The 21040-nt window shown below is 41.3% G+C and overlaps 1 pseudogene; it reads left to right on the top strand.

Annotated features, from left to right (window-relative positions):
* The first annotated feature begins 8952 nt into the window (after nt 1-8952).
* Nucleotides 8953-20701, top strand: LOC110722460 (annotated as a pseudogene).
* The last annotated feature ends 339 nt before the right edge of the window (nt 20702-21040 follow it).

Raw genomic sequence — 21040 nt, 5'->3', positions numbered from 1 at the left:
CACAAAGAAAGAGTGTGTGCTAGCCTGTGCATGGGCTGCTGGGGGCCAGTGCCAGCACTATGTGCTAGTAGCGCCCAACGCCAGCACACAAGCATCAGCACCAGCCCAGCAGCTGCACGCACTGATTGGCTGGCTGGGTGCTGGGCAGCAAGGCACTGCTAGCTGGCAGCCGTAGCTGGCAGCCAGCTAGCCTCCCTTGACCCGGTTTTGTGCAAGGTTGTGGGGACCAAATCAAGGCCTTAGGGAGCAAGGCATATGGTCCCCCACCTAACCTTGGCCACCACTCTTTTGCATGAGAACATGCCACTTGTCGCAATATGATTAACTTTATTATTTATTTATTTTGGAAATTAAATAAATGATTGATTTTCAACACTCCCACATTGGTGGAGGATGAAAAACCAAGGGTTCATTTCCCTATAGATACCATGCTTGGGTATTGGGAAATGAACAACCTTGAGTGGAATTAAAAAGGCAACACTAAGTAAGAGTAAACCTTTGATTTGTAAAACTCATAATTATTTTGTGCGGGTCTTGACTAACCTTCAAGACTTAGGACGCTCGGGTCGGGTCGAGGGTACGATCCGTCGGAGATCTCGTGTTTTCGGGATTTTGAAGTAAGAGCTCTTTGGGAGCGAAGCACGCGTCAAAGGTATATTTCTTGTTCTTAATCTTGTTTGATTAAGTTTAATATGCATGTTAATTGCTTTAATTAAGGGACGGGTCTTGGTGGGTTTCCTTCCGCGTAGTGTCGGGTCACTACGAAACCCTACAGCATTGCCGAATGAATCCAGCATCTAACAGCTTTTTCACCTCTGTGGCTGCCGCCTGGCTTCTTTCTTCACCATGGTTCCTCTTCTTTTGCCTAACCGACTTCTTTTAGGATCCACAGCAAGTTTGTGGACGGCTAAATCCGGGCTGATGCCTGACATCTCGTCCACTTCAAAGGCAAAGATGTCTTTACACTCTTTCAATATGTTGTGCCAATCTGTACCCAATTTAGCTAAAGCAGCCGTCCCTACCTTAACAGTACATTCTGGACGAGTGTCATCCAGAACAATATCAATGTGCTTACTAGCCGGCTTTTGATGAGTTCATACGGCCGTTCTCCGGTTAGTGATTGCTATTGCTTTTCTTTTTTCACGGACACCAACCGGTCGGCCTTTCTCTTTATGCCGCCTGCTATGGGAGCAGGCACGGCTTCCTTGACTTTGTTAAGGTCTATAGTTTTTCCACTAGGGTCGGATGCGGCCACAGTGGGTTTGACGTCAGAGAGGTAGCACTCCCTAGTCGTCTTTTGGTCTCCCCGTAGGGAGCTGACTGTTCCATCATCCCTCTCAAAATTGAGAAGCATAAGGGAAGGAATGATAACAGCTTTGGACTCTTTTAGGGTGGGACGACCCAAAATCATGTTATAGGCAGTCAACTTTTCAACAACTAAGAACCGGACCTCCAAGTGGCGTCCCTCTCCCTTTTCTCCTAGCCGAATGGGTAAGTCTATTCGACCTACCGGATGTACCACTCCGCCCCCAAATCCCACTAAGGGATGAGAGACCTTGTGCATGCTCTTAGGCTTGTACTTGAGCTTGGTCAAGCACTTGTGGCTGATAAGATCAAAAGAATTGCCGGTGTCTATGAGGATTCGGCCCACCTTTTGGTTGGCCACTTTGCATTTGAGGACAATGGGGTCATCATGCGGCCTCCTGACATTGCCCCTGTCTCCCTCAAAGATGAAAACTTCAGGGAAAGTGTGCTTAGACGCTTGCCTCTCCTCAAGTGAGATGACATCTAGCCGCCTGATATAATCTTTGGTTCCCCGAATGGTTGGGCCGCCTCCAGCATAACCGCCTGCTATTTTATAGACCTGTTCTTCGTCAGTATCAGAACTATTAGCAAGTTGAGACTTTTTCTTGGACGACTGCCTAGGGTTAGTTTGCAGGGTAACCTTAGACCTCAGAACGTAGGACTTGAGCACTCCCTTGTCAGCCAGACGGTCCAACAGTCGCCTGAGACTATAACAGTCGTGTGTGTCATGGCCAACGTCCTCATGAAAATGACAGTACTTATTTTTGTTCCGATTTTTGGCGGAACCTTTCATAGCAGCCGGCTTCTCAATGGTCACTCGGTCTTTGATCTCCATGGGGATGGAGTGACAATCCTTGTTAAACTCATACTTGGGGGTGTATGGTTTAGATTCTTTCTTTTTCTTCTTGGACGGCTGCTCAGAGTTGTCGGCCGCCCAAACTTCTTTTCTTTTCTTATTTTCCTCTTTTTTAGCCGGCTGTGATGATCGACTCTCTCTTTTTTCAGACTTTTTAGAGTCCGACTGTTTACTGGTGTGGCAGATCTTGATCGCCTGTTTATGTGCGTCCGCCTCCATCAGTACTTCTTGGGGGGTAGTAACCCTCTTTCTGACAAGGTCGAACTTAAAGGCCGACCCGCCCTTTAGATCTTTGAAAAGTCTGTATAGGCCACTTCATCAGACAGTCCTTGAATCTAAATTCTCATCAAATTAGACCGCCTGATGTATGACCGTAGCCCTTCTTTTTATCCCTACTGTATGGCTCCCAAGTCAAGACTTGTTTTCTTCGCAGGGATGTTCATTAAGAAGTTGGACGCAAACAAGTATGCAAGCGTCTTATAATTATTTATGCATCCGGCTGGCAGGTTGCCGAACCATTGTTGGGCGACGTCCTTCAATGTGGTCGGGAAGCATCGACACCATGCGGCATCATCCAATCCTTGTAGATACATGAGGTTGGTGTATGCCATTAGGTGATCTTCCGGATTGGTGGTACCATCATAGGTACCTACCAATACATTTTTCACCTAGGTCGGCTGTGTGGCTTCAGTTATTTCCTTGGAGAACGTAGAGGGCTCTTCCCCCAGCCTTAGCAGTCGGAGTTGCCAGTCTAAGGGTTGGACATTATGTGCCGCCTGCTCCCCGAAGAGGGTCGTCTGCATGTAAGGTTGTCCATACAGCATGTATGGCTGTTGAGGCGCATACGGGGCCGCATGGAGCATCTGAGGACTAGAGTGAGCGGAAATGCCACCTGTCTGGTTCTCTCGGTTTGATTGTGAATACCTCATTGAGGTATTCTGAAAGCTGTCTTGCTAGTTTAACGTTGAAGCCGACTCTGACAGTTGCATGTTCTTCTTCTGCTGGATCAACATCCGGGCATCAAAATAAGTTTTCTTTGAACCATCCGGCTGTACATGCCGGATGGCCTTCCTCTTCCCTGGCTCAGGGAACCGGAGTTTGGCTAGATTTATCAAGGGCCTCTGTCCCTCCATTGGTTTAAGGTAAGGAGTGGCCTCTCGATCTTTGACAGGCTTATTCCTCCCAGAATGGGAGGGCTTCTGAGCTGACTGTTCCCTGGTGGAAACAGCCGTCCGTTTATCAATCAGGTCTTTAATCTCCCCTTTTAAACTTGTCATGTGAGTCATGAGCTCGTTTCTGGTGATAGGGGTGGAACCTTCAGCCACCTGGGGTTGACAAGTAGACTGGCCGACTGGTTCACTAGGGCCCGCCTGTTCGTCATTCCGTTCCCTCCTTTCGATGGGACGGATTCGCCTAGTTCTTAGGGACCCGTCAAGGGCCGTGTGCGTATCGACTTTATAGTTGTTATCTGTATCCTAGTCTGTATAGACCTGGGTGTCGGCCATAGGCCGTTTCTCATTAAGAGACGGTACAGGTTCTTGTGAAGCCATCTTAGAAGTACTTTTTCCACAAACAGCGCCAAATGTTTCAGGGTTTTTTGGATGTCTTGCGGGAGAGTTACAACACCAAGACTAGCCTTGGAAGCCTGTACTTGAAAAACAACGGAGACTCCCTTGGGTAGGAGTTCCGCCTCCGACGATCAAGTTAGAACGTGTTCGGATGTAAAAAGTGTGGAATGTAAATGGGGGATCAGGCTCCACTTAGGGGAGGAGTGATCATTCGGCTGTCTTAGACAACCTCGAAATTCGAGCCTTAGATCTCAAGAAGTGCAATTAAAGCTGGAGTTAATGCGTAGCAATTAATGTACACGTGTGTTTAATAATTTTTGAATGGCGTTCCTCAGGGGGAACATCTCCCTTTTATAGGGTCTCGTAATGCATGCCCAGTTCTAGGTTTCAGAAACCTAGGACGGACTGGGCTTACCTAGGAATTTGGGCCGTTAAAGGCCACTTTCCTAATTGGCAATCTGTCTTCCACGTATTCTGACCTGATTGGTCCATCTTGGACCTCTCACAAGGTGACACGTGGCGGACTCTAGTTGGTCCACGTAGATGACCCGTGACAGAGTTCAATTGGTCCACGTGGCGGGGTTAAAAATCCCCTAATCATTACTCATTTACGTTCCGATAAAAATTTATTAAATTTATATTGTCGCTTTTATTTGATACTCGAACAATGTTATTAGGTAGTTGAATACTACTATATGAGCATATGATAAATCAGCCTAGTTTATTTTTATAATCCTACTACTATATTTCAACTTTTTTTTTTCTTTTTAAATTCTCACCTATGCACGATTATTAATGACTTAAGAGTACTATGCCTCAATTACAATATGTTAATGCATAATAACAGTATTAAAATGCATAATAGAAATATACTCTCTTAAATAACAATATTAAACTACAGAATAAAAGTACTTGTCTCAAATTGTTTTTAAAATCCTACTTTTCTCGTTCCCAAAAGTTTTTGCCATTTTAATTGTACATGTTTGCCAATGCAAGAATTTGGCTTTGAGTGATACAAGTGGGTTTAGTGGGGGTATATTACTATATTAGAAAAAGAGGCAATCTTTAAGGGATATTCCAAATTAGAATATAGGGCTAACAAATAGCACAAATTCTACAAAAAGGCAGGTGTACGTTAATTTATTGTAAAATGGGTTAAAGTTATGTTAAAAGTACTTAAAGTTATTATTTTTCTATTAATAGATTTTATCTTACAAAAAACTTCTAATGTATTATATTAATCATATTAGTCTTTATAGTATGTGATCACGTATCTATAAGAATTACACATTATAATAAAATTCAAACCAACGACAAATTAAAAGTTACCCTTTAAGTGGTTAAGGTTACCATAAAATAATTAAAGTTACGCTCAAACTGATCGTTTTACAATAAAATTAATGTACACCCATTGTACACAAGACTTTTAATTTGCAGAATAACAGTATGTTAGTGCAGAATAACAGTATTAAAATTGTAGGGTTTCGTAGAGACCGTCTCTACGCGGAATAGAAACCCCCCAAGATCCGCCCCAATAATTAAAGCAATAAAGCATGCATAAACATAATTAAACAATAATTAAGTGAAGGGAGAAAGAAGTTATACCCTTGAAGCGTGCTTCGCTCGTAAACCGAGCTCTTACTTCTAAGCTTAAAGCCTCACAAGCGTGACAGCCTCCAATGGCTCGTACCCACGACCCGACCCAAACGGTCTTCGTCTCGAGGGTTAGTTGAGACTTAACCAAAGATAAAACTAGAGTTTTACGAACTTAAAGGTTTTCTCAATAATTAGAGATGCCTTTTTGAGTTCCACTCAAGTTGATTTCCAAATGCCCAATCATGGGGTATTTTTAGAGAAATGCAACTTGCAATCCCATTCATGATCAATGTGGGATAGTTTGCATTTCCAACTAATTTATTTAAATAAAAAATAAATTAAAAGAAAATGCAATCAACAATCAACAAGTGGCACATGGAGAGAGGAGAGGTTAGGTAAGGACCATCACCAAGGGGGGACCATTGCCTTGCTCCCCAAGGGTTGGCTCCAAGCCTTGGTCCCCACAACTCCAAACCGGCATCAAGGCTGCTAGCGATTGATCATGAATGCTGCTAGCGAGCCACGCATGCTGCTGCTGCTGGGCGAGGCCCTAGCTCACTGCTGCTAGGCGAGGCCCTAGCTCGCTGCTGCTAGGCGTGCTGCTGGGTGCTGCGATGCGAAGGCACACGCACATACACATAGCCCAGCATGATGCTGGCTGGTGTGTAGTGCTGTGCATTGCTGGGCTACTAGCTCTGGGCCTAGGCACATGCACGCACACACAGCCCAGGGTGCTTGTTGGCTGGTGCGTAGCGATGTGCTATGCTGCCACACGCAAGCGCCTAGCAATGCGAGGCATGCTGCGCGCCAGTGCTAGCAAGGCCTAGCCTTGCGATAGCAGCTGGGCATGTTGTGCGCCAGTGCTAGCAAGGCCTAGCCTTGCGATAGCAGCTAGGCACTAGCGCCTAGCACGCATGGCATGCTAGGCTTGCGCCTAGCAATGCGAGGTGCATGCTAGCTCGAGCTAGCCTAGCAACCACATGGCTAGGCCAATGTGATGCTACAGCTTTGCTCGAACTTGTTCCTTGTTGATTTTGCGAAGCTCGGTCTCGACGCTCTAGGCTCGATATCCGAAGTCTGTGTTCGTAATACTCTAGTGACTCATCAAATCCTTCGGATTGATTCGTCGATTCGGATCGACAGTTCGTTTGGGCTTGACCCGAAGCGTTCAGTCAAGATAAAGCTGTAATATTAATTGTTCACTAATATTACTGATCGGAAGCGGCCTCCACCCAGGCATTCCGATCAATTGATCTCACTGAAGAATTAGCTTCCCGTTTAATTATGAACCCTCTATCAGAATAATACACTTGTTGGAAGGACACCATTCCTTTCAAAAATATAGTCTAACAGTATACTTTATCAAATAACAGTATTAAAATGCAAAATAAACGTAGTTGTCTCAAATTTATAAATATTATTAAAACTCAATGACAAGATATGTAATTTGCTATGTGTTGTCAATCTTTCCATTACCTGGCATATGATATGATGCCATGTCATACAAGACCATTAATGATCATTATTATTAAACAAAAAATTGTTAGTAACTCAGTGCAACAGCCGTGCCACACACTAGTTTAATTTAAAACTTAGCATAATGAGAATTTATTTTCCTCTCAAAAATATTGATGAAAATATCTCTCTTTGTTGTCAAACATAATTCGGAGGATATTCTACGTAATTTCCAATAAACTTAGTACAAACAGGTAAAAAAAAATGTTTGTCGTCACACTTAATTTAACTTGTAAAATATAAAGATGAAATATAAAGCATGGCTCTAATGATAGTATGTTAATGCAGAATACAGTATTAAAATGCATAGTAACATTATAATCCCTCCATTTTTTTTGTTCTACATAAATTTCATTATAGTTCATTCTTCTTCTTCTTCTTCTTTTTTTTTTTTTTTTTTTTTTTTATTATTATGAATGAAAAATTGGTTTTACTAATCCTAACTTTAGCTCATTCGATTTTAATAACCCCAACTTTGGACTATTATTAAATTATTCCAACTTTAGGAGGTATTCACCTTTATTGGTCTCAAGTGACTAGTAACCTCATCCCCTCTCCACCTACAACAGCCCCACCATCCTAACCCCCGCCTCAATATCAAAATAACGAAATTAAAATACCAAATAAACACAACTATGTATCAAATAACAATATTGAAATGTAGAATAACAATATGTATGTTAAAATAATAGTATTAAAGCATCGAATGAAAGTAGCTACTCCATTCATTTTTTAATAAGTGCTCCATTTATGTTAAACTCAAATGTCGATGTAAATCTTTGACTATTCGTTTTAGGAGGTATTCGCCTTTATTGGTCTCAAATAATTATAATAATTGAAAATTAATAATCTCAAACATTAGTCAAAGTAGGTCAAATGAATAATACAAAACCTGCTAATGACGGAGCCTGTATTTAATAATGAAGTATTATAGCTCAAATTGTTGGAAAAATCTTAATTCCTAACTGTGATAATTTTACAAAATTGTTTGAAAAATCAGTATTTTTTTTTCACATCCATTATTTTACAATAAACTATCAACCCTGTTTCAGGGTTTTTTGGATGTTCTGCGGGAGAGTTACAACACCAAGACTGACCTGTGGACACTTGTACCTGCAAAACAACGGAGACTCCTATGGGTGGGAGTTCCGCCTCCGACGATCAAGTTAGAACGTGTTTGGAAGTAAAGATGCGGAAAGTAAAGGGGATCAGGCTCCTCTCGAAAAGGGAGTGATCATCCGACTGTCTAAGACAGTCTTGGAATTCGAGCCTTAGCTCTCAAGTAGCGCAATTAAAGCTGGAGTTAATGCTCAGCAAGTAATGTACGCGTGTGTTTAATGATTTCTGAATGATGTTCCTTAGAGGGAACATCTCCCTTTTATAGGGTCTTTGAAATGCAAGCCCAGTACTAGGGTTCTATAACCTAGGACTGACTGGGCTTGCCTTGGAGTTTGGGCCATAAAGATCGTTTTCCCATTTGGCAATCCGTTTACAACGTGTCGTGACCTGATTGGTCCACCATGGGCCTCTCACGAGATGACACGTAGCGGACTCTGATTGGTCCAGGTGGACAACACGTGGTAGAGCTCTATTGGTCCACGTGGCGGGAGAAAATCCCAAAATCATTTGCCCCTCACAGGGGTGACATGGCATGCCACGTGGCGCCTGTGACAGGTGTTGCGCTATGATTGGCTAACGGGTTTTTACCTTTTTTTTTTACTGTCTCTTGGAATTCACCCCCCTATAAATAGGGGATGTCCAAATCATTTGTTTGACATTTCCAAAAATTCCGGAGAGAACTTTGTCTTTTTCTGAGAGAGAACGACTTCTGACTGCATCAGACCGCCTGCTTTTACAGCTGCTGTAGATTTTCAAGCGCCTTCATCTTCACCGACTAAAGGTAACCGCTTGTTTCTTTTTCTTCTTTCGTACTTTCTCTTTGTTTTTCTTTTGAAAATGGTTTCCCAAAAGCACACGACACGACCTAGGTTAGTGATCAGCTGGTCACCGGGGACGGCTGAATCTAGAACTAGGAGTGTCGACTTCCCCTAGCTGGATCACCCTTTGCGAACTGCCCCAAGTCCGACCGTCTATGTGTTTGTGCAGGACACCATGGCCAGAACTAAGACAACGGAAACGGTGACAAATTCAGACAGCTCTTCCTTCTATGCGCCTGTTAGCGAATTGTCTAACGTGCCGCCTGGTGCCACAAGCACTCCCTGTGATTCCATTTTAGACGATTTAGAGGAGGAGGTTCAAAATGATATGTCGGGCTTTGTTGATCCGGTCCACCAGGCGGACACTAGGACCGAGAGCTCAGACAGAGAATTTGAGCCAAGTACTTCTAGCAAATTCTTAGATGAATCTGAGGGGAGGCACTCTCGGTTAGGGGCCGCGAGAGAGTCCCTCTCAGTAGTATTGGGAGCAGATTGGGCGGAGCCGCCTGCTACCCACCGAGACCAATTTTCCTTCTACTGCCATCATGTTCCCGCTGGAAGGTGGAAGATGATGGCCGATAAAATTGGGAGCTTTAGAGCAGACGATGTCATGGGACATGATTACATTCTATGCACGCCAGATGTTGAAGACACCGTAGTCTGGGTGTCTGGTAACTTACCCCAAACTCTTGGTTCAATATATTGGGCTGTGTTGCCGGCTGCAAAATGCATCAAGTAGAGCCCAGCTTCGAAGCATTCGCCCACATGCATTACCTCACCCGGACCCCAAAAGCAAGCGGGACCGACTGGTTTCAGTTGTCTAGCCATAAGGGCTATATGATGACTTTGGGGAAGGAGAGCAAGTGGAAGGATTGGAGAAACACTTTCTACATCATCTCTTGCCCTGATAAAGTCAGAAACAAAATATTCAACAGGTGGAACAGGAACCCACCTTTCCTTATAGGTGGTTCGGAGCTGCCGCCTGTTCCTCGCAAACAAAAGAAGAGATCCTTGACAGTGGACTCTTCAAAGTAGATATCCAAGCGAACACCGAGACTGGGGCGAGGGAGTTAATTCCCCAAAATTATATTCCCAACTATAACTGGTTATATTATGGGACATATCTGGCCGCCTGTGGCCTTAGTGAAGAAATGCCGAGAGGTAGCTGACCGCCTGTTCAAGTGTCTTGTAAACTTGATTATTTTTGCGTCAAACTAACTCCCTGATTTATAATTTGCAGACAATGCTATGGAAAAACTCTCGGCCTCAAAGAGAGCTGCTGCCTAGTTCCGCTCGACCATCTTGGGCAAGCGGTTAACTGAAGAGTCGCCTGCTGCGTAGGCGCCGAAGGTGAACTTTCAACTGAAAAAATCTCATTTAGCTTTACTGCCGCCTGCTTCTTACTTATTGTGGTTATTTTGTAGGGCAACTTAGCAAAGCCCTCCTCCTCCTCCCAGCTGGATCCTAAAGTTAGGAAATAGACGGGTGGTGACATAACAACCCCTGGGAGAGCCAGGAAACATGTGGCCTCAAGGCCAGGGAGCAGCCAACCTCCTAAATCTCCTGCCGTCCCTGTGGGCATTCAGACGGAGAAGGAGAAGGAGAAGCAGGCGGCTGCTGAAGGTATCAAAGACTTGCTTTCTTTCCCTTACCCTTTGAAGGTCAAATTCAATCAGTAGTCGTCCAGCACTTCTGAAAGCAATCGGTCTATTGGCTAAATTTACACCAAGTACTTACAGGGTATTGATTGTGCAGATGTCTCTCAAATGCCGGACCTTGTCCATCTGGCCAAGTCCATGCTGAAAGCCGTCTCCTTTGAAGATAGGAAGGCGGTCAGGGGAGTCGGCACCCTCAACCCGGATGCCATCCTTGCTCTCCTCGCTGAGGTATACTTGTAATAATTTTTCGTTTCTTATTTATATAACTTTTGAGCCGCCTGTATCTGACGTCTGTTTTTGGTCGGGTCCAGTCTATGTTGCGAGTACACGGTCTTTGCAGGCCCATAAGTGAGAAGACCAAAGAGGTAAAGGATGCGAAGGCTCAGGCCGCCTCTGTTTCTGACAAAGCTATATTCCAGATTGCCCAAAATGAACTTCTAACTAATGACATACTGTAATATCAGGCGGTTTCCAACATGCAGGTCAAAACGGACTTAGAGGCGGCCAAGAAGAGGATCTCAAAGCTCGAGTCGTCCGTTAAGGACCTCAAGGGTGAGCTCGGGCCTCTTAAAGAAGCGGACAAAGAAGCAGCCGGCCTCTGCACTAGGGTGGACAAGCTCAAACTCTGCCTGCAGAACCAGGAGACCCAGCTTGCAAAAAAATACCTCTCAAGGGCTAATGAAGAGAAGGAGGCCCTAGTCAAGGAAATGATGGACGACTACAGCGCCATCATGAAGAGGACATGGGGGGTTCTCTTCCTAGAGACCAGTTATGAGAAGTGGGAGAATTAATTTGCCGCCTCCACCAAGGAATACAATGATCTAATCCTGAACCAAGCCCAAGAGGGCGAGGAAGAGGAGGAGGAAGAGTCGACTGATTCTACTTCTAGGGAGACGAACCAGGAAGAGGAGAAGGAGGGGGAGGTTGATGAAAAAGAACAGCGGCCGACTGGGGACTAGAAGGATGTGGCTGCTGATGCTGATGTACTTCCTCTGGCTGCTTAAGATTTCCTTCCTTTTTTTATCAAATTTTCTTCAGCCTGCGTGCCGTTTGTGTTGTATCATTACCCGACCAAGGGGTCGGGGTTTATTAACAATTTTAACTTTTTGCCGGTCTCATGGTCGACTGTTTATATGAAACATCCGGTAGTTTTGTCGGATTTTCCAATTTTCACTTTGCTTTCCAATTTTCGCATTTCATAATTTTGCCAAGTATTGCTTGCCTTTTTGTATGAATGCTTTGAATATTTTTCAAAATGCCGATTGTTTTAGTATACCGATTATTTTTCTTGCCCTTGGCTTGTTGTGTGCCTAGTTTTCTAAGGTTGATGTATTGACTTGGAAATCTTTGATACTTTAAAGAGTATGGTTGATTTCTAGGTCAATCATGCACTATGGTGATTACCCCAAACCAGGCGGACAGACGGCCATACAGTCAGCATGATCCGGCTCTCGACCTCAATATAGTTCTTTAGACGAACCATGCTTTGCCACTAAGTTTTGTACTTAGTTTTGTAAATACTCCGTTTGTTTGGTACTTATACAGAACAGGCGCCAAATTGGATGTTTTTAATCAAAGTAGCAACCACCTGTTGGGTTACAGGCGGTAGCTTCAACTGTTTTGCTAACCTAAATAGGAATAGTGGCCGAATGCCGTTTGTTTATTAAAAGGACAGGCGGCTTCATTCATACCTTTTAGGTTTCATTATAGGTTGGTTGAGTGACTGAGTTAACCTTTGGGGTTAATCAGTCTCTGTCTCTTTAACTTGAGTGGATAGAAGAAACAGTCGGTTGTTGCCGCATGTTGTTTCTCCATTTGCTAAGCTAGATTTAGCTTATTACCCAAATAGCTGCCAAGTTTAGAACTCAGCTTATGCCAAGTATATTGTCCCAAGCAATAGTAGGCGGTTTATGACTTAGATTTTGACTGTCTACCGCTTGTTTAAAGTAAGCGGTACGTTTATCTGTAGGGTTTCGTAGTGACCCACACTACGCGGAATGAAACCCGCCAAGACCCGCCCCCATAATAAATGCAATTAACAAGCAAAACATAATTAAAACATAATTAAGGATAAAAGATTATACCTTTGACGCGTGCTTCGCTCAACTATGAACTCTTACTTGAACCCCGAAAATACGAGGCCTCCGATGGGATCGTACCCTCGAACCCAATCCGAGCGTCCTAAGCCTCGAAGGTTAGTCGAGGCCCGGACAAATAAAACTAGGAGTTTTACGAATTCAAGGTTTACTCAAATCAAGAGTTTCCTTTTCAATTCTACTCAAGTGTATTCATTCCCAATACCCATGCCTTGGTATTTATAGGGAAATGGACCCTTGATTTCCAATCTCCCATCAATGTGGGAGAGTTGGTAAATTCAATAATTTATTTAATTCCAAATTAAATAAACAATTAAATCAATCACTAATCGACAAGTGGCGCAATCAGGGGCTAATGAGTCATGCCCAAGGTTAGGTGGGGGGACCATTGCCTTGCTCCCCAAGGATTTGCTTGGTCCCCACAACCACAAACAAACCGGCTTCAAGGAAGGCTGTGCTGGCTGCCAGCTAGCGTGCCAGCTAGCACCAGCCAGCAGCCTTGCATCCCCAGCAAGGCAGTGCGTGCTGGTGCTGGGCGATGCTTGGCCCTGGTGCTGCGTGCTAGTGCTCTGCGCTGCGAGCATGCTATGCTGGCGCTGGCCCAGCACTCCCACGCAATCCCTCACACACACACGCAGCTACGCACAACCATGCCAGCCAGCGCATGTTGGGCTTGGTGCTCGGCGATGGTGCACACGCATACGCACACACGCACGTGCCTAGCACTCCGATGGTGTTGTGCGTGGTGCTAGGGCTGCGATGGCACCTAGGCATGATGCTAGGGCTGCGATGGCGCCTAGGCATGATGCTAGGGCTGCGATGGCGCCTAGGCATGATCCTAGGGCTGGGATGGGCTGCCTTGTGCGCCTAGCACTCATGCCTCGCCTAGCACACCATGGTGCGCCTAGCACACACATGGTGCGCCTAGGCTTGCGATGAGCTAGCCTAGCCTAGCTACAGCTATGCTCGTACTTGTCGCTTGTGATTTTGCGACGCTCTGTCTCGACGCCCTAGGCTCGATATCCAACGTCTGTATTCGTAAAACTCTGTCGAATCATTAAATCCTTCGGATTAATTTGTCGTCTCGGATCGGTTGTTCGATTGGGTTCGACCCGAAGGGTTCAGTTAAGATTAAGCTGTAATATTAATTATACCATAATATTACTGATCGGAAGCGGCATCCACCTAGGCAATCCGATCACTTGACCTTACTGAAGAATTAGCTCTGTAATAATTCTGAACCCTCTATCAGAATAATACACTTGTTGGAAGGACACCATTCCTTTCAATCTCCTACTTGTCCTTCCGGACAAGTTAGCATATAGTGTATAGCTCATTTCCTATGTCGCTTAATGTCTCTTCGTGAACTATAAGGTAAGATTCATCGTCATCCTTATTACGTTCAGAAGTATTTCTCGATCTCCGAGTTTGACTGTCAATAAGCAGATGATTTCTAAAATCCATCTGAGCATGGCCATGTATTTTCACAGTCTTGCTCTTCGAGCGGCCTTTTAAACAACAAAGACATATTCCCTATTGTCAATAGAGGGACATTCCCAGTCTTGCATTGTAAGTTTCTCTTACTAAGAGGACCTAATCCCCTGAGTGTTCCCGTTATGATCCCCAGTTACGGCAGACGTTAGGCAACATCAAAGAGACTAGTTCTCAAATAAGAAAACTTCACAACACTCACGGTCGAGGAAACGAGTTCGGATAGCTATAATGAGAAATGTACTTATGACAATTTTGAATCTCTTAAAGTACTCTCATAGGTCGATCCAGTGTAGTTCCAAACTGGCACCTGTGAAAATGATTTATGACCATCATGTCCTTGCAGCACAAGAAACGGTGCTGTAAATCATACTATACACTAATCTCTGGTGGTCATCAATCGTCCATCAGTTAGATGACCTCGATTAGGGATAATTTTTGATTTAAATATTCAATGTTCACTTAACAGGTGTTTCTTTATCCAAGACATGGTCTTGATACCCTGTTTTGAATATTTCCATAAATCGAATGAACTCATTATTTAATTCTAAACCACAATTAAATAACAATGGAGTGAAAAATAATTTTGCACAAAAATTAATTACTCCATTAATGAATGGTTTCAATACAGTGTCTTACATTAAAACATCTAGTTTAATTAAAACACATGTACAGGGAATTTCAAAGCCAGTCTCCAATGTGCTTTATTCCCATTGCCTTAACGTGCTTGTTGTGTTTCACTTGAGGCAAAGGTTTAGTCAAAGGATCGGCCACATTATCATCCGTGCATATCTTGCAAATTCTGATTTCACCTTCGGATTTCCATTCCCTTATCATGTGAAATCGCCTTTGGACATGTTTTACCTTCTAGCGTTCTCTTGGCTCCCTAGCCTGAGCGATAGCTGCATTGTTGTCACAGTAGAGATCTATCAGACCCTTGATGGAGGGTACAACACCAAGTTTACTGATGAACTTGCGAATCCAAACAACCTCCTTAGTAGCTTCTGAAGCAGCCAAGTATTCGACTTCAGTTGTAGAGTCTGCAGTTGTGCTCTGCTTGGCACTCTTCCAGTTAACGCTCATCCATTCAAACAGAATATGTATCATGACTGTGACTTGAAGTCGTCTCTGTCAGTCTGGAAGCTAGCGTCGGTGTAACCTTCAACAACCAGCACTACTACATTTTCGATCAAATACAACCCAAAAAATGAGCTATTGCAACGCCCTATCCAAATGCCGTGGCAATAGATAGCCTATTGCAACGGTATTTTTTTTGCCATTGTAATAGAGTAGGCTATTGCCACGGAGTTAAAACTAATGCTCTTAGAGGTAGAGCTATTGCCACGGCTCTAAAGAACCATTGCAATAGCCTAGCTATTTTAACAAAAATGAAAGCTAATGCAACGGTGGTGTTGTATCAAATGAAAATTTTAGATAAAGCGCGCATTGTTCCCTCTAATTTTTTCACCAAAATTTTGAACAAACACACGTGATGTTTACCCCAATTTTCTCACCCAATTTTCGTTCTCCACTCCTTCTCACAAACTCACAGTACCTATTCTCAGATTTCTCACCCAATTTCTCCATTTTCTCAATTTCCCCCAATTCTCCATTTTCTCAATTTCCCCCAATTCTTTATTTTCCCCATCATCTCACATTTAACTCCAAAAATTCACAGTACCTATTCTCAAAAAATCACGAAAAAAAATCAGTCAAAAATTCGAAGAGGAAAATAAGTAAATAATTACGAGGAAGTAGTAGAGGAATGTGGTGGCTGATAGCGGCAGTCAGGCGGTGGTGGCTGATAGCGGCACAAACGGTCTCAATTTCATTGTTGCATGTCCCTTCCTTGAGTTGTATGCTCGAAATTCTCTTCAAGGTAAACAACGAATTTTCGTTTTTGAGAATTAAATTTGAAGTTTTTGCTTTTGTGTTTGGGAATTTGTATTTGATGCCATGGAGGATGAAGTTTATGCTTTGGTAACTCTTGGAATTAAACGGCTAATGGGTTTTGTTTAGCAAAATTGAGATTTTTCATTAATTTCTTAAGATTTTTGCTACTTTAAATAATTAATTATATTAATTAGTCTGATGACATTATGCTAAATTATTCTTTCTTCATTTTTGTAGTTTGCTATTGTTGGTTAGCTTGATTTTGATTCAGGTTTAATTTTCAGTTTCCATTAATAAAATATTCGGACCAAATCCCGTCTTTATGATTGCCCTTTGTAGTTCGCTATACACGGATAAAGTTTGCAAGTAATTTGTCTGGTTTCGGGTCGGTTCTCGGGCTGATTAAACTATTTGGTTGCATAGAGATAATCTGGGTGTTCGAGGTTCGATATCATTTGGTTTTTAGGCATGAATTTGTGTTCAAATACCAAGTTATTCGGATTGGCTTGGAATTATGTAGGGAATAAGTCAATTTTGTCAGTCACTGTCTTGCTTTAATTTAAGCTATACTAATACTAATATTGTGAATATTTTTATATGAGTGATACTCTTTGAGCATTGAATTCCCAAAATTTTCATATTCCCAGTACTGAATATTGTATTTGGGGATTCATTCCCTTGTTTTTAGTCTAATATTAGCTCCTCACCCCTACTCCACCTGCTCCTGTTCTTGATACTTCCAATAACCACCAAATGGTGTGTAGTTACATACTCCATTAATCGAGTTAAAAAGTAATAGGTCTTTTTTTCTTATTAATTGGGTGATTTATGTCATACATATAAATTGAGTTTTTCTCCAACCAAATTGGCACACAGGTAGAGACTAGAGATGACAGACAATAGGAAATGAAACGATACTCAAGGTTGCTTCTAGGTAGGTTTGGTCTCACCTAATATGACGAAAAGATAACAAATACAAGTACAGTATATAGGTATCAATAATTTAATTTGTTGTTACATGAGTTCTGAATTAAATGCAATGTCCAAGTTGAAATACAAATTTAGTTAATGATTTTGTGAAATTAACGTCAATCTTGGGTCAATTGTTTCTTAGCATCACCGTACCCCACTCAGCTACTATATTAATTCTAGTTGCTGATTTGGGGGAATTTCATATAAATGGATAAGAAGATATATTGATTTGGAGTGGCTGATTTGGTTCATGGGGTAAGACTTTAGTGATCCAAGTTTTTGATTATTTATTTTTGATAATTGGTGGCTGAAATTTGTTTTTTAATAATTGCATGTGTATACAACTCAGCCTGTTAACCAATCTAGATCAAAACATCCCTCGATTGAACAAATAGTTGTATACAAAGTTTTCATTGGTTTTAAAACTCTTAGATTGGTATTCAATGCATACCAAATTCCATTTGCATCTTTCTAACTTTAATTAGGAAAAGATAAGATTATGTAATTAGGAAGTGAAATAATGGATCTTGGGTTTGATTTTAAGTCGGAAAAGCGAGAAATATGAAAGACTCTAATTAATTTTGGATTAATTAATTTTCAATTTTAAGTCAAGAAATATGACAAACTCTATAATTAATTTTCGATTAATCAATTTTGGGGTACTCGGCTTTATCAATGTAATGCATCAACTTGATTATATTATGTTCTTGTCAATTATGCTGTGTAGAATTGCAATTCTCTCTCTTGTCTACATTGACTTGTTTCAGTTGGGTACTTAGCTTCCTTTCTGATAGTGCCATGATATTTTTTTCATTGTATCAAATTATAGAGACTAAAGATACTGAGTTATTTGGAATTTTATGCATGAGATGAACTATTTGTTGAACACTCTTTCTTGTGATCTTTCTAAATATTGATTTGTTCCTGTCTTCTTATTTGCGTCCACCATCCAATGAACTCTAAAGTAACATTTTTGTACAATACATTGTAATATTGTTTTCTAGGTGATTACTGGTCAGTTTTATGTTGTTACTGGTCAATACTATAGATTGCTGCAGTAAATTATAAATTTCTTGTTCATGATACTCATTAAGACTATTTTATGTAGTTGTGGGGTATTTACTTGTGTTTTTGACTGGTCTATTGGGGAACTTCCTATTCAAGAGCTTGCTTGTAAAACCGTTTCCAAGTAAGTTTCATTATCAAAGTATGCTTTTGATAGAAATTTGTCAGATTTAATGTCTAATGCGTTTTATCAATATAAAATATGCAACTAACAAGATTGAAAGATCTTTTTGTATGTCTTAGTTTGAATATATCTTCCTATTTCAGAAATCTGGGTGGTTATTCTTGAGTTGTATCCTGGATTTTCATTATTTCGCAGGTTATATGAGCTACAACAATATGCATTTGATGGAAGTATGGTGGGTGATAGTGGCATGGAGTGGCGAGACTTGAATAACCCTGATAACGGAATGAGGGAGGTCATCATCATCATGTTAGTTGAGTGGGTGGTCACTGTAATTTTAGCATATTTTTTCGACCAAATGTCATTGTTTGGAAGTTGGTGTAAGAAGCTTTCATCATCTACAAGGCAACCTAATTTCCAGAGTAATGAATCTCAAGATTCCTTAGATGCAGAGAAAATTGATGTAGTCCAAGAGGTAAGACTTTTGCTCATGTGTATGCATGCAGTATCTCATTGCCATTGCTAAAAGAACTAAACTTAATCAGTTCCTTTTCTTATTGCCTAAAACTTTTTACTTTTAACTGAAGGTGCAAATAGATGGTCAAAGTCAATCAGCTTCAATTTTCATAGCTCAATTATAGGAAAAATTTCTCTTGCAAACTACTTTATCCCCATTTACCCCCTTCCTCTTTAATAGAGAAAAACAGTGAAACAATCGATACTCGAGTCAGCTCAAGTCATCTCTTTCTCTGTGACAACATTAGGAAGGTGTATCTAGCAAGAGATGGAAACTAAAAATTGCTGCCAAAGGAACGTATCTTGCTTTGCCTCAATCAGGTTGCTTTGGGATGCTTGGCCCGAATGGTGCAGGAAAAACTTCATTCATTAGAATGGTTAGTCCAATGTTGTTCACTTATCATCTGTGAAGTTCAGTAGATCTCTACAACGCTATGAATACTAGAACAAGTCGTTGTATCCGAGCTTCTTTCACCATTTCATCATCCTGGTAACAAGGGTGCAGAAGTTGATATAAAATGAAATTTAAAACTTACTATTAAACTTAGTGTTTTTTTTTCTCCTTTTGCTCATATAGATGATTGGTCTTACAAAGCCAACCTCTGGCACAACATTCATAAATGGTTTGGACATAAGAACAAACATGGATGAGGTATGCTCTATGATCGGTGTTTGTCCTCAAGACAAGTAAGTTTTTCAATCACTGTCCTACTTCCTCTACTTGAGAGTCTTTTGAATCCATAGTTTACAATTTCTTTTTCTCTTGATAAGTGCAGCCTTCTCTAGGAAACTTTAACAGGACGGGAGCATATAATGTTTTATGGTAGACTAAAGGCCCTTAGAGATACTGCCTTAAAAGAGGTACTTGTATATCTCTCTTAGTGAATTGTATGTTGAATAATTTCTTCATATCAATATTATTGCTAGACATATATATTTAATACAACCCCTCTTCTAATTCCTGCATGATATATACTTCGTAGTTGATAAAGTTAAGGGTGTATAATGGTGGGTTGGATCAATAACTAATTTTGGTATTTACTTCTTACATGAATTAGGCAGTGGAGGAATCTCTTAAAAATGTCAATTTATATTATGGTGGTTTTGCTGACAAACAAACTAGGAAGTACAGCGGCGGTATGAAGAGGAGACTAAGTGTTGCTATTTCCCTGATTGGAGATCCCAAGGTTTGTTCTTAGCATCATATAACCCTTTTGTCCATTTAAGTATTTTTTTTATTTCTTTTTCTTTTTCTGATTCATTTTGATGTAGTCATGCAAGTATGATCAATATCATAGTGATATATAATGATTCTTTTTTCAAAGGTTGTATTCATGGATGAACCTAGCACTGGACTAGATCCGGCTTCCAGAAACAATCTGTGGAATGTTGTAAAGCGTGCAAAGCAAGATCGAGCCATTGCTCTTACTAGTAATCTTTTCTTACCTGTCCTTTTTCTATATATGCCTATGCATTGGCACATAGCTCTTAGTCTCTTGCATTGCCACTGACAATTTATGGCTCACGCAATTTCACAACACACTCTATGGAAGAAGCTGAAGCTCTTTGTGACCGGTTAGGTATTTTTGTCAATGGTGACATGCAGTGCATAGCAGATGCGAAAGAGGTTAATCTCTTTATAACTTCTTTGCTGCCATCTTTTAAACAACCATCGTCTGTGCGTTTTGAACTTTTCTATGTTGATTGTGGCCTTGGTCTATTATAATTATATTTCTATTATTTTTTTCAATTTTACGTGTAGGTGCATGAGGAGTAAAATGCAGCGGGAGAATAGTGACTAGTCATCTAACAAATGGTGCATATATGTTGGCGACTCTTATTCAAGTTCCGGCTTTGTGAAGATTTGGAAATTTCGGCTTATATATATATATGTTGACAATTTGTATTTTGGACGATTAAATGCTTTATATAACTTTTATTTTTTATTAGTAGGGTATGTCATACCAAAAACAAGCGAGTAATATTTTGTAATGTACGTATTTCGCATTATAATTATTATATATAAATGATACTTTATTTTGTTTCTGTTAGTATATTTAGATTTGTACTAACTAATTATACATATATTATATTACCGTTCCATCCCAACAAAAAAAAAAGTTCAATCCGTTGCAGTAGATACGTACTCCTATCATTGTATTAATAAGCTTCAACCGTTGCAATAGGTTCAATTTCATCATAATTATTAGTCAGTACTCTATTGCCACGGATAAGTTATGCCGTTGCAACAGGTATTGGTCTATTGCCACGGATCAGTGGTGCCGTGGCATTAGGTGTCATAAGTCGTTGCATTAGACCTACTGCAACGCCAACAGATGCCACGGTACATGGCCGTTGCATTAGGCCTAATGCCACGGATTTTGACGCCTAATGCAACGGATTTGGGGGTTGCAATAGATAAAAAATGTAGTAGTACAGGTCTTTATG

The sequence above is a fragment of the Chenopodium quinoa genome, unplaced genomic scaffold, assembly GCF_001683475.1.
Source record: "Chenopodium quinoa cultivar QQ74 unplaced genomic scaffold, ASM168347v1, whole genome shotgun sequence".
NCBI lineage: Eukaryota > Viridiplantae > Streptophyta > Magnoliopsida > Caryophyllales > Amaranthaceae > Chenopodium > Chenopodium quinoa.
The sequence above is the reverse complement of the archived record's forward strand: the minus strand, read 5'-3'. Positions and strand labels throughout refer to the sequence as shown.